This window comes from Pollicipes pollicipes, unplaced genomic scaffold (assembly GCF_011947565.3).
Source record: "Pollicipes pollicipes isolate AB1234 unplaced genomic scaffold, Ppol_2.1 Scaffold_4219;HRSCAF=4965_pilon_pilon_pilon, whole genome shotgun sequence".
Lineage (NCBI taxonomy): Eukaryota > Metazoa > Arthropoda > Thecostraca > Pollicipedomorpha > Pollicipedidae > Pollicipes > Pollicipes pollicipes.
In genome coordinates, this window is record NW_023596448.1 from 8,176,519 (window position 1) to 8,189,842 (window position 13,324).

General features: G+C 65.1%; 1 long non-coding RNA gene and 1 pseudogene across 1 annotated transcript; one reads left to right on the top strand and one right to left on the bottom strand.

Annotated features, from left to right (window-relative positions):
* Window positions 1-4,046, bottom strand: part of LOC119095754 (uncharacterized) — an 11,963-nt pseudogene extending 7,917 nt beyond the window's left edge.
* Window positions 4,047-6,255: 2,209 nt separating this feature from the next.
* On the top strand, window positions 6,256-13,072 carry LOC119095366 (uncharacterized). Its single transcript, XR_005093868.1, has 3 exons — window positions 6,256-6,350; window positions 8,776-9,009; window positions 12,969-13,072. It is a non-coding gene; the product is annotated as an uncharacterized LOC119095366 (long non-coding RNA).
* Window positions 13,073-13,324: the final 252 nt, after the last annotated feature.

Here is a 13,324-nt window from a genome sequence, read left to right on the forward strand (position 1 = left end):
GCAAACGGCCGCGCTCCGGCCGGCCCCGTAATTGTAGTGGAGAGGAGGCGGGCGCGGACGCCGGCGGGGGCACGAAAGGCGCACATTACCGCCGAATCGCGGCGGTGGCGCCCGGGAAGGGGCCCGCGGCACGATACCATCTCGCGGCCGGCGAAATGAGGGGTTCGTTTGCGCCGCCCAACCCTGGTCCGGTCAATTAGACGCCGCGGGAGGGGTGCGAGCTCCCCCCGGTCTCCCCCCCCCCCCCCTCCCGCCACGCCGGTGACTGTCTGGGCCGCGTGTGTCGCCGCCGCGGACCCTCAGACCCTCAGGTCTAGTCTGACCCTCAGCGGCTGTCCTCGGGGCCGCCCCAGCCCCGCCGCTCGCCGTCACCGCCGTAAAATCCGACTGTTTGTGGTGTTGTGAGCGCCGCCGTCCGCGCCGGCGCCGTGAATGCCGCGGCGGCGCCGCCGTCATTGTCGGCGAGCCGGCCCGCCCGTCACCTGGCTGCCTTTATTTGTACTAATACCCGGCCGGGGGAGCCGCGTGGGGGAGATTCGACCCGGCCCCGGGAAGGCCGGCGCTGTTGACGGAACGTGATAACAGCGCGCCCGGCCGGCTCCCCTCGCCCTCTCATCCTCCCCTTCCGTCCCCCTCCGTTCCGGTCCGCTCCTTTCCCCCCGGATAAATTGCCCTATAATTCTAATTTCCCCGTTTGCCGTCGCCCTCGCCTGCTCCCCCTCCTTCTCCCCACCCGCCTGCCGGCCCATTGTAAATCAGTTTCGAAGTGAAGTGTAAAAAGGGACTGGATAATTTGGTGGGAACGGGGGTGTGGCGGCGCCACCTCGAGGCGAGGGGAGGGCAGGACGGCACGACGGTGGATGCCACCGTCCGGCGTCATCCGATCGTCCATTGAATTCGCCTCGGGCACTGATGCGATTTCCCTCCCCTCCCTCCCACTCCTAATTCGGCGGCCCCTCCGCTCAGCGGACGTCGAGGGAAGGGGGGGGGGGGGGGAGAGCGTGGCGAACCGTCACAAATCTGACGTTCCGGCGTTCGTGTTCCCGCCACGACGCCCCGCCATGGCGCGAAATGATGGCCGTGGCGCCGTGTTGACGACGACTCGGCGCCGCGAAAGACGGCCTCTTTTCCCGGATCCAGCAAGGCGCGCTCGAGCAGCCAGTTGTTTGTTTTGTCGTTGAAAGATGGGAGGCTTTCTTTGGCAGGATAGATAGCCGTAGTGCGCCGCGAGAACAATCGGTGTCGTGGACGACTGCTTTTGGGTGGAGGCTGTTTTGATATGCTACCGGCCTGCTCGCCCTGCGTGCTCAGTGATGAAACGGAAGAATGGACATTCAGATCTCGTCCTAAAAACGCAGATAGATGTCTTGGCTTTTTGTGCTGTCAAACCTGGGCCTGCCGCTGTAGCCTATTAACGTCAGCTTTGTCAGATCTAAGGTGATAGGACGCTGTCGTTCGTGTCACGTGACGAGGCGCTGACCCCCCCCCCCCTCCACTGCGTCCACGTCACGTGATCTGGGTCCAACGACCATCGCCTCGTGGTTCAACCCTCCGCCTTCGCGCGCAAAATGACGGCCGTTCATCGTTGGGAGGCGCCGGCGCCGAACCGACCGGCCGTTCGTCTTCGTCTCCCGTCTCTGTCGGCCGCGATCGCGTCTCCCGTCCCATCGAGTCCATCTGGCGGGAGTCGTTGGTGTCGGCCGGCGGACCTCCCTCTGGACGCGGCCCGTCTCCCGTCTCATCGAGTCCATCTGGCGGGGGTCGTCGGTGTCGGCCGGCGGACCTCCCTCTGGACGGCCCGTCTCCCCGTCTCATCGAGTCCATCTGGCGGGAGTCGTCGGTGTCGGTCGGCAGACCTTCCTCTGGACGCGGCCCGTCTCCCTCTCGACGAGGCTGTCTGGCGGGAGTCGTCGGGCCGACCGGCGGACCTCCATCTGGACGCGGCCCGTCTCCCCTCTCGGCGAGTCCATCTGGCGGGAGTCGTCGGTGTCGGCCGGTGGACCTCCCTCTGGACGCGGCCCGTCTCCGGCTTCCGCTCGCCGGTGGCGTCACGCCCGGCCGCCGCCCGTCACGCCGCCGCCGTTCTCACGCCCTCACGCGGTTGACGTGACGGCGCTAACGGCCGGGGTCGCGCCGCGCCGGCGGCGGCCGCTCGCCGCGCGACAGACGACAGACGCGTGTTTGCTCAGATGGCGGCCGGCAGCGGCACTGTTTCCGCTTTTTCCCGCTGCGCTCGCGGTAGGGGGGGGAGGCGCCGGCTGCCGCCCGGCCGGCGGGAGGGGGAAGGTGCCGACCGCGGGGAGGGGGGGGGGGGGGTAGGGCCACCTGTGCGAGCCGGACCCCCGCGGCCGCCGCACAAAGAAGACCCGTGCGGGTGCGATCGATTCACGGGCGCGCGCGGCCCGCCCGGCACGACCCTTCCCGCCCCTGCTGTACGGGGCGCGTCTCGGTGGCTCGGGTGTCTCCCTGCCATCGCTCCCCGTCTGTTCGCGGGGCGGGCACCGCGAGAACCGCAGCGACAGGTTAGCCGGCGGCGGTGGCGGCGTGCGCGGCCGGGCGGGGGCCCCTGGTGCCGCTGCTATCGCTCGACAGGGCGGCGCGGCACGCCCGCCCCCGCCCCCTCGGCCGGCTTCGGCTGGCCTGTGCGGGCCTCGGAGCAGCGCTCCGATGTTGTCTGGATGGTCGCGACCTCCCTCCCCCACTCTGTTCCGACAGTCGCACCTCTTGATGCACCGCCATCAGCCGGTGGGCGCGGCCGCAGCCGGCTCCCGCATCCCCAGCCGGCGCCCGCTGTGTCTGTATCTCCGCCCGCTCCGCTGCGGCGCTGCCCCGGCCCGCCGCGCCACCGCCGCCGGTGGTTTCCCATCGGCGGCGCGGCGTGACTGACCGCGGCCACCAATTAGTGGCCTCGTCCCCGGTGGCGTCACGCTCGCCTGGCGCCGGCCGCGGCGCCGGTAATGGGCCGCCGCGGAGGCTCGAGGCCCGCCCGGCTGCGGCCGCCGCCACCGGGCCGGCGGCGGCGGCCACGCGGTCTGCTCTGGTCGGGGTGCAGTCGGACCCGTCGCCACAGAAGTTTTGATTGGGCCCGTGACGGCCGAGAACTGGAAAGGTTCGGTTACGAGCTGGTATGCGATTTGTTGCGAGTTAGTGGCTTTATTTCAGGGCGCGAGACTTGATCCGCTTCTGCGAAAGTCGAGGTGCTGGCAGAGTTATACTCGCACCCCACACCCGCTCGCTGAGAAACTCCGGGAATGGCAGTGATACTCGCACCCTGCACCCGCTCGCTGAGGAACTCTGGGAACAGCAGAGTGATACTCGCACCCCGCACCCGCTCGCTGAGGAACTCTGGGAACGGCAGAGTGATACTCGCACCCTGCACCCGCCTGGGAACGGCAGAGTGATACTCGCACCCTGCACCCGCCTGGGAACGGCAGAGTGATACTCGCGCCCGCTCCCTGAGGAACTCTGGGAACAGCAGAGTGATACTCGCACCCGCTCCCTGAGGAGCTCTGGGAACGGCAGAGTGATACTCGCACCCTGCACCCGCCTGGGAACAGCAGAGTGATACTCGCACCCTGCACCCGCCTGGGAACGGCAGAGTGATACTCGCACCCTGCACCTGCCTGGGAACGGCAGAGTGATACTCGCACCCTGCACCCGCCTGGGAACGGCAGAGTGATACTCGCACCCGCTCCCTGAGGAGCTCTGGGAACAGCAGAGTGATACTCGCACCCCGCACCCGCTCGCTGAGGAACTCTGGGAACAGCAGAGTGATACTCGCACCCCGCACCCGCTCGCTGAGGAACTCTGGGAACGGCAGAGTGATACTCGCACCCTGCACCCGCCTGGGAACGGCAGAGTGATACTCGCACCCGCTCCCTGAGGAGCTCTGGGAACAGCAGAGTGATACTCGCACCCCGCACCCGCTCGCTGAGGAACTCTGGGAACAGCAGAGTGATACTCGCACCCCGCACCCGCTCGCTGAGGAACTCTGGGAGCGCCCGGACACTGAGCACCAGCGAGACTCCGCGGGAACCGCGTAGCATCCAGAGCCTGGAACTCGTGTGGAATGTTCCGGAACGCAACAGTGGACCGTTGCCCTCCTCATGGCTCGGCTGCGGCGTGCCGGAGCCGCCGCCACACTGTTGATCTGATGATGAAGGGCCCGCCGTCACTCAGTCACATCTGGCTGGGACGCCACCCACGCCGCAGACCGTGGCGTGTCACGTCACACCGCATGTGTGTACTGTGCCACGTCACACCACATGAGACGGTGTCGGTTCACGTGCAGACGGTGTCATCGCGTCGGCGCCACGTGCAGAGGGAGTCGGTATCACACCACCTGTAGAGGTCTCGGCGTCATATAACGTTCAGAGGATGCCGCATCACATCACGTGCATAGGGGATGTCGCGTGATCACATCACGTGCAGACGACGTGACGACGTGTCACGCGGATGCAGCGTGACACCACGCCGCCGGCAGACGGCGGCGCCCTCTGGCGTTGGTCAGTGACATCACGTCACATGACGTGACGGCGTCGCTCAGCCGCTCATGTCCGGCGCCATCTGCAGGCAGCGGCGCCCCCCCCCCCCTACCCTCTGGAGGGAGGGGGTGTGCGGCCGGCCGGCCGGTCCCCGCCTATCTAATCGGTGCTCAGTGGCAGCGCTGACACGGCCCTGTGTTGTCAAAGCGGCAGGGCCGGCCGGGGCGACCCAGCCGGAGGGGAGGGGGGGGGGGGGGGGGCGGGTGGGCGGGGCGGGCGGCGGGTGGTCTGCACGCGAAGATGCAGTCGTTATGAGGAGGAGGGCTGGTCGAGAGATGCCAGGACGCGGGGAGCGACAGACGCTGCGCCGCCGGGCGCGCCATGTTTGTTCAGACTGCGCGGTGGTTTGTCATCGCTGGTCAACCAGTGGTGAAAGGGGTGTGACTGGTTCGTCTGATCGACCAGCTGCTTGCTGGTCCCGTGGACATGATGGGCGTTGCTCACATTCCTACCACAGGCGGGCAAACTCTTTCGACATGCGGCGTTCACTGAAAGTTGGCTCATCTCCATCCATGCACTGTCACCATGTTATAATAACAGGTTCATGTTCCCAAATTTCCCAAATTCCTGTTCGCGGTGCGCGCAGACTTCCTTAGCCTTAACTAACTTCTCCAGATGAGTGGTGCACTGGTGAGCGTGCTTAAAGTCAAGCTGATCGCCCGGCTTTTCCCGGTATCAGCCACTCGGCTTCTTGAAATTCAAACACCGCCGCGGCAAAGTAAACGGCGTGGTGATTTTGCCTGTGCACCTGACGCCTAATGCCTGTAAGGCTGTCAGGAATGCATGCTGATTCCGTGTGGGCTAATGCGGCCGGCCGCCGGCTCGGCCGCCAGACCACCGTCTGCACCACAGTCTCGGTCCGCTGCCCGGCCCCGGCGGAATCCCGCCTCGCGCCAGAGCGATGGCCCAACACCGGGGCCGATTCTCCCGGCGGATTATCCTGAGAGACGTCCGCATTATCATAACACGTACATTCAAATGGGTGCCTTGATTGCGGTCCATTTGTTCTAAGCTGCTATTAACGTCCCGTGTTGCGCTGCATATTCTCCGTGTTTACCGTGCATTACGATGGGAGGTGTCGATATGCACGTGCCGCTGTGGAGCCTGTTCCTCCGCAACGGTGGGGAGTCGCGGCTTGGCCGTTATGCCGGGCGCCGGGGCCGAGAGGGAAAGTGCCGGGTGGATGGTCGAGGAACAGGGCGCTGTTTCCGCGCCGCAATCGGCGCCAGTGATAGCGGCGGTGACGAGCGGTGACACTGTTGACGTCCGCCGCAGAGAGAGGATTGACAGACATTCCTGCCACTCAAGCAGCCTCAGCTGTGTCAGTGCCGCGCCCTCTTCGTCTTGTTTCCTTTGCCGTGTGTGCTCTGGTGTCACCACCGAGGCCTGCGGCCCTCTGACCTGCCAGCCGGCTAGGATTCTCCGTTTGACACGCGTGATCTGCTGCTGACCGCCGTGACCTCTCACATGTCCAGCCCAAATCTTGTGCCATGACCTATGTTCTCACATATGTCCCTTCATTCTCACGTCTGACCTTTCGTTCTCACATCTGACATATGTTCTCACGTCTGGCCTTGTTCTCATATCTGATTGTCGGTCTCACATCTGACCTATGTTCTTACCATCGTGACCTCTGCTCTGACCTCTGTGACCCGTCTGACCTCTGACCTCTACCCCGTGTGTTACAGAGGCGCTCCATGTCGCCCCGATGTGCGAGAGCGAGAGAAGCCGGTCCGACCCAGGTCAAGGACGCCCGACGAGCGTGATGCTGAGGTCAAGCGACGGAAGGAGACTATCAAACGCGAGGTACTGGGTCAACCGCTGCCGCCTCCCCCTCCCCCCGCCCCCCTACCCCACCTTCACCTCGGTCGCCTCTACACCCATCACTCCTGCTCTCCCTGACCCCTACCCCATCTCGTCGCCTCTACACACCCATCACTCCTGCTCTCCTGACCCCTATCCCACCTCGTCGCCTCCGCGCCCATCACTCCTGTTTGTGGCATCAGCGACGAGCCGCGATGGTCTCTGTCTGGCTCATTTGAGTCACGGTAGGGGCGTGTTGGCTTTGCCATTCGGCCATCTTCTGGCTGTGCGGGAACTCGTCACGGACGTTTGGCTTCGGTTTTTGCTGGCGTTTTTTGCCTGCTTTTTTCCTGGCTTCCGCGGCTGCCGACAATTTGTGTGGTTTATAGACGTTATCGCCGTCACGAGACGCTCGTCATAGTGGGAGTTGCAGGGGGCCTGTTGACACAAAGGTGTCAATGTACTCCCCGCGAACCAGGTGTCAACACTGGGGCGAGGCGTCTGTTGACACAAAGCCGGCATTTGTCTGCCCCGTTCCCCGCCCCCCCACAGCCCTCCCCCCCCCCCCCTCCCCGCGGGAGGGCCACGTCATGGCTGTCACCGATGAAGACGGGTCAGCACGGAAGCGTCCCCTTGTTCTCGTTGTGTGAGGGCGCTGCGGCGACAGGATGCGAGCCGGCGCCGGCGCCGCCAGCGCCACCGTCGCCGGTCGGCACGCTCATTGAGCGGTTCCTGCTGTCGACCCGTGCAGCGCCGTCCCATTTGCTCGCCACGGCGCCGATGCCGGCGGCGCCCCGGTGCAGCTGGTGCACGATGTGCCCCCTGAATGGTGGCCAGTGGCAGAGGACAGCGCCGGCGCGTTGTGGATCGCAAGTCTCGTGTCGGACGTGATTTGATTCGTTTAGTTTGATGGATTAGATTATTACTAATCATGCTGAGTAATGAAATAAAACATGATTTGGTGCGTGGCGTCTGTCCTTGCATCAACACGTGCCAAGCGCCTGAGTCACCGCCGGGCCCGGCTCCTGCGCAACTGTTAGCGTGGTGCGTCATCAGCGCTGGTCCCGGAGCCCCGCCGGCGTGTAGTGAAGCTGCTGCGGACGGCTGACCCGGGGGGGGAGGAGTCCCGCGCGGCCCGCCTCCACCATCCGCTTGCCGCCGCCGCCGCCGCTGGCTGCTCAGACAGCCGCCAGGGCAGTCCGGCGGCGCCTGCGACCGTCTCAGCCTCCGTGACGTCATCCCAGCGCTGATGGCTTATCGCGCCGCATAAACTCTCGCCTTCCGGAAGCCGCCGTCTCGCCCGCCTCCCCCCCCCCCCCGCTCCGTCTCCGCGGGAGGCCCCGGCTGTCCCGCCCCACGCCCCGTCTTGTGCGGAGGCCCCGCCAGCCGCTCGCTCGACGCCGCCGCGTCTTCGCGCGCCCCGGGGCTGTTATCTTGGGAGGATGCTCGGCGGCGATTATTTAGACGGCATAGGGTTTCCTTTTGTGCGGCTGTTTACGAAGCGATATCCGCTAATGCAGGGCCGACGGTGCTGGGAGCGGCGGATCCTTAAATACGCGCCGACGCCCTGTGTAAACGGCCTTCGGCCTCGCGGCTGGGTCGTCTAGCCTCGGGCGCAGAATGACCGCGGCTGTCGACGTGCCCTTAAGCCCAAATAACAACAGCGGGTCGTCTAGCCCGGGGCAGCGTGCCCAGCGATCCGGGGGAGGGGGCTCGCGCGGTGGTCGCCGCCAGTCATGGCACGGCTCGATTGGGGGGATTTCTGATTGTCCGTGCCTTGGCACATGCCGTGGGCAGTGGTGTGGGAATGAGTTTAGCCATCGGTCCCGCCCCAGATGACCCATGACCGATTTGGCCTTGTTTGTCGCGGTCTGATCACTAGCCGGCGGCCAACATCCGGTCTCTCGCTGCAACGTGCTGCACCGTTCTGCGACTCCGCGTCCGCCAGTTCTCAGAAGCGTGCGGGTTTGCCCCCACCCCTCCCCGTCCTCTCCCTCCTCTTCCTCCTCATGTCTGTCGATTTTGATTTCGCGGGGTTTAGTGGCCAGAGTTGTGCTCAGCTGGTGAGATCTCCCGTTTTAGTAGGCGCCTCGGATCCTGGTTCCCACCAGAGGCTGTGACGCGTGTCACCTGGCGTGCGGCGGGAGTCAATAACGGCCTGCCCCCCCCCCCCCCCCCCCCCCCCCCCCCCCCCCCCCCCCCCCTCAAAAAGCGGTCACGTCTGTTCGCAGCGGAAGTACCGCGGAGTGTAATGACGAGCTCTGGCAGGAGAGCCTCGATCTTCCACGTGGGAGACCCGGGTTCGGTTCCCGGCTGGGGGCGAGGCCGCCGACGCCGGTACAACATCCGTACTCGCCGGCACTCTAATGACATGCGCCACCTCCTCTCAAACGATCACCACTGACCCGCTGGCCTGTGCCGCCGGCAGCAGCACCACGAGTCGGACCCGGAGAAGAGCGACCAGGACCTGGTTGTGGACGTGGCGGGCACCGAGGACACGTCACCGCGCCACAACGGCGAGCCGCGGCCAGCCGACCTGCGCAACGGGGCGGCGGCCGGCGGCGCCGGCTCCTCCGATGACCGCAAACCGCCACCAGGCGAGCGGCCCCCCAGCCAGAGCAGCAGCAGCCGCTCCACGCCCAGCCTCAGCCGCAAGGAGTCGGTACGCACCTGGGGCGCGCGGAGGCGCTGTGACGGGCTAGACTGCCCGGGGGGGGGGGGGGGGGGGGGGTGAGGGAGTGATGCTGCTGGCATGTCGCGGATGACCTTAATGCCGGGCGAACGGATGTAAGGTTACCGGAGCGCGGACGGGTCAGAGCAGAGCAAGACGCTCAGAGCAGCCTGGCTTGCAATGGGCCAGCGGCTTTGGTCGGCCTCAGTAGAAATTTGTTGGAAACACGTCATTTACTTGACTAGCTACGACCACCAAATCAGTTCAGTTCGAACAGCAGTCATGTTCAGGATCAGTGGCATCTCTGCGCATGAAGAGCAAAACGTTATCAAGTAGCTGCACATAACTCGCCAGCAGTCTTGTTCCAAACGCTGCGGGGGTGGAGCGAGCCCCATGCCCCAGGTGGCGGACGGCGGGGGGAGGGACGGGGTCGGGTTGAGCGGCGCGTGTCGACTGTTGAGTGGTGCGGCCGAGGGGAGGGGGAGGGGGTGCTGTGTACGGTGTGAGCGGTATGCCGTTGTCCGCGGCGAGAGCCGGTCCAGTTCAGTGGTGTGGCGGTGGAGCGGTGTGCCGTTGTCCGTGGCGAGAGAACCGGTCCAGTTCAGTGGTGTGGCGGTGGAGCGGTGTGTCGTTGTCCGTGGCGAGAGAGCCGGTCCAGTTCAGTGGTGTGGCGGTGGAGCGGTGTGTCGTTGTCCGTGGCGAGAGAGCCGGTCCAGTTCAGTGGTGTGGCGGTGGAGCGGTGTGCCGTTGTCCGCGGCGAGAGAGCCGGTCCAGTTCAGTTGTGTGGCGGTGGAGCGGTGTTGCATGGCGACGGTGGGCGCGCCAGCCCGGCCGGGTTCGTTCTGCTCCTGCTGACGGCTCAGTCCGCTCCTGCTGACTGCTTGTTCCGCTCCTGCTGACGGCTCGTTCCGCTCCCCTGACGGCTCGTTCCGCTCCTGCTGACGGCTCGTTCCGCTCCCCTGACGGCTCGTCGCCGTCCGGCCGGTTGCACGCTCAGCTGAAGGACGATGATTGCCCATGCACTCTGAGCACCCTCTGCGGCCGCGATCGGGCGGGTGCCAATGGCTCCCGCCCGCTGCGTCCCCATCGAAAACCCCCCTGGCCTGTCTGATCGGCCGACCCGAGCGCCACTTACGCGCCGTCGGGTCCAGCGGGCGGCCCGCGCCGCAGTCGGGGTCCACTCAGGTCACGGCGTGCCCTGCAAAGTGCACCTGTTTGCCGTCTCCTTTCTCCGCCGCCGCAGGACGTTAATGGCTGAGTAGCCGCTGCGGCGCCCTGGTGGCGTATTTGCCCGGCATGTACACGTCACGGGCTCCTAATGGACACCCGTATTTACACCCGTATTTACACCGGCGGCCAGCGGCAGCGGCGCCCGGCGGCCGTCGGTGTCGACGCCCCCCTCCCCCTTGGGACCGGGGCTGGGGGACGGGCGTGGTGCACGGAAGAAGCCGGCAGGCGGGAACGATTAGCTCCCCGGCACGTTACGGTGTTACGTCACGTCACGTCACTGCCTGAGGTCATGGTGCGACGGGACGCTCGGATAGGAGAGCGATTCTCTTTTCAGCGGAATCCTTAATGGAGGCGACAGAAGACAGCTGTCCTTATATTCTGTCTAAGCCGTTGTACGTTCAAGTGCGATGTCCACGAGTCCTGGGGCCTTTCTGCGGTGGTGTGATGTGGTGGGAGGGGGCCGTAGTTTCGTCAAATGTTGCTGAGGGCTGAACTGTGAAAAATATAAAACTTTCCCACAAAATGTGTTTGACTTGAGGGTTTCCCCGACATTTCGCCCACTTTCACTAGAAGTTTAGTTTGGCTGGAGCCCCCCCCCCCCCCTGCTGAAAAGGAAACACCCCCAGGCGTGTGGCGTTCCTCGTGGCGTTGTTGGTGTGGCGCTGTTTGCTGTGCTGTTCCCCGCGGCCGTTGCTGTTTGTGCTGTTGCTCCGCCGCTGTGTCGTGCCTCCGCCCTGCGACGGCGGCGGCCAGCGGCGGCTGCCGTGTGCCGCCGGGCCCTGTGCGCCGGGGCCCTGTGCTGAAACGCTACACAGCAGGCCCTCCTCCCGCACTCCTTTGTCGCCTGCGTCATCGATCAAGCGGCAGACGCCCCCGGCACGCGGGGGTGCGCCCTGCCCCCTGACCACGTCCCCTGCCCCCGCCGCCGTTACGGTCCCCGCCGTTGTCCCTGGTCTGTGGCGCTGTTCACGGTCCGGTGCTGTCCACGGTCCCTGCCGCTGTCCACGGTCCTGCTGCTGTCCCCAGTCCCTGCCGATATCCTGGTCCCTGCTGCCGTCCCCTGTCTCTGCCGCTATCCCTGGTCCCTGCTGCCGTCCCCAGTCCCTGCCCGGGCGCTTGTGGCCGTTATCAGCGGTGAATCGGCCTGAGCCCGTCCTCGCGGCGCTCGTGCGGTGATAACCGGCGCCGCCCGGGGCGCGGCGCCTTACCGCCGCTGCGCGCCAGAATGCCGTGGGGCCGGTGTGGGTGCCGAAATGGCCGCTGGTCTGTGGCCGCCATGTTCGGCGGCGCGGGGGCCGTCCGAGGGGTATTGGGTCTGGGTGCATAGTCAGTCAAGCGTAAGGCAACCATTATTGATGTAGAGTGATTGTGGCGTAATCAGAAGAGAACAGTTCGACAGCAATTTTGCAATTATAATAAATGGCATTAAAACAATGTGGAAAATGTATGGTTTATTAAATAATGAAACAGTTATGTAAATCATTAGCAGTAATGCCAGTCCAGTAATGCTAACTGTAGCGCAAAAGTAGTCCTAATAGAACAGCAATGCGTGAATAAAGTGATGATAAACATGATAGCACAACACTAACGGCAGCTCACAGAATGATTTATTATAAATTAACTCACATACGGCACAACATATCGTGGCAGTGGGCTTTTACCTGTCGTAACGCTAGAGCCGCCCTCACCTCGAGCTGTGATAACACCAGAGCGATCTGATAACACCAGTGGCGTTTGGTGATCCCGGCAATATCCGTGATCGATGCGATGGCCGCGGTGATAGGCGGGCTGCCACTTAACGACGGGCTGCCGGCGGCTCCAACAACATAAACGCCAAACTCTGCGGCGATTGCCGGCACCCGACGCCGTAACCGCCCACCGCCGAGCCGTTTCGTCGAACAAGCCGGCCCGGGGCCATCGGCTGGCCGTCGTCTGCCCCGGGGGTGCGGTGGGGGTCAGGCCCGCCGTCCGGTGGTGGCGGTATTGATCCCGCCCGTGCAGCCGCCTCCCGACGCCGGCCTGTTTCCTCGTTCCACATTTCACTGAAATATTCATATCCCCGCGCCGCCGAAGAGTGAAAGGCTTGCCGGGGCGGCTCGTCGAAAGGACGGGCCGGCGCGCTGGACCGGTGGCCAGGTGACCCGCCGCCCGTTCCGCGTGTGCCGGTGCTGCGCCGGCCGGCGACTCGCGCCCCGTTTGGCGGCGCGCACGGCACCGCGTCGACTGCAGGGCGCGCATCCTCAAAGCCGGCGTAGCACGCCCGCCGCCGCCGCCGCCGCGTGTTCTCTGACCTCACGGACTGTGTTCTGTGTGTGGAGTGGGGGCAAGGGGCGACTGCCATCTCTGTGGACTAGGTTTCGGGCCGCTGCCCCCGGCGCTGCGTTGGCACGTGCGCCTGACGGGTTTGCTCGGGTCTGTCGCCGTGTTTATGTGGTGTGACTCAGTGGCGTGGCTGTCTGCAGGCAGGCGCGCTCGGCCTGCAGGGGCGCGCTCAGGCCAGCTCGGCAGGGGGGGGGAGGGTGTATGCCTCTGAGAACACGGGACAAGTGGAGATAATAAATCGGTGACCATTTAACAGCTGGGATGTCAGAGAAACATTTATAACCCGGTGCTCATGTTCAGTTTTCTTTATCCCTTCCCCCGCTGTTCCCCTTTGACCCTCCTTTGCAGCTCTGTCCCTGTGAACACTCAGTGCTCTTCACGTTACCGGATCGACCAAGCCGACAACCCCGGTCAGCAAGTCCCTGACGCCCACCTCCGCCACCAACGGCGCCCTGAAGCCGGGCGCGCCGGCCGTCGGCTACCCGTACATGACCCCGGGTCAGCGACCGAACTACCCGCCGGCGCCCCGGCCGGCTTCCCGCCCATGGCCGCCAGCTATCTGCGTGCCCCGGTGAGTACCGTTTGGTTGGGCGTGCGCCCCGAGAGCGCCGCCCGTTTTTGGCGCGTGCCTCCGGCGGCTGCGATGAAACTCACTGCTCTTGCTCGTCACGCACGTGGCGAAGCGCGTTATTTGTTGGCGACCCGCTCGCCGGCAGTTTTAGCGTTTGGTGATGCTTCTCGCGTTCCCCAGGGC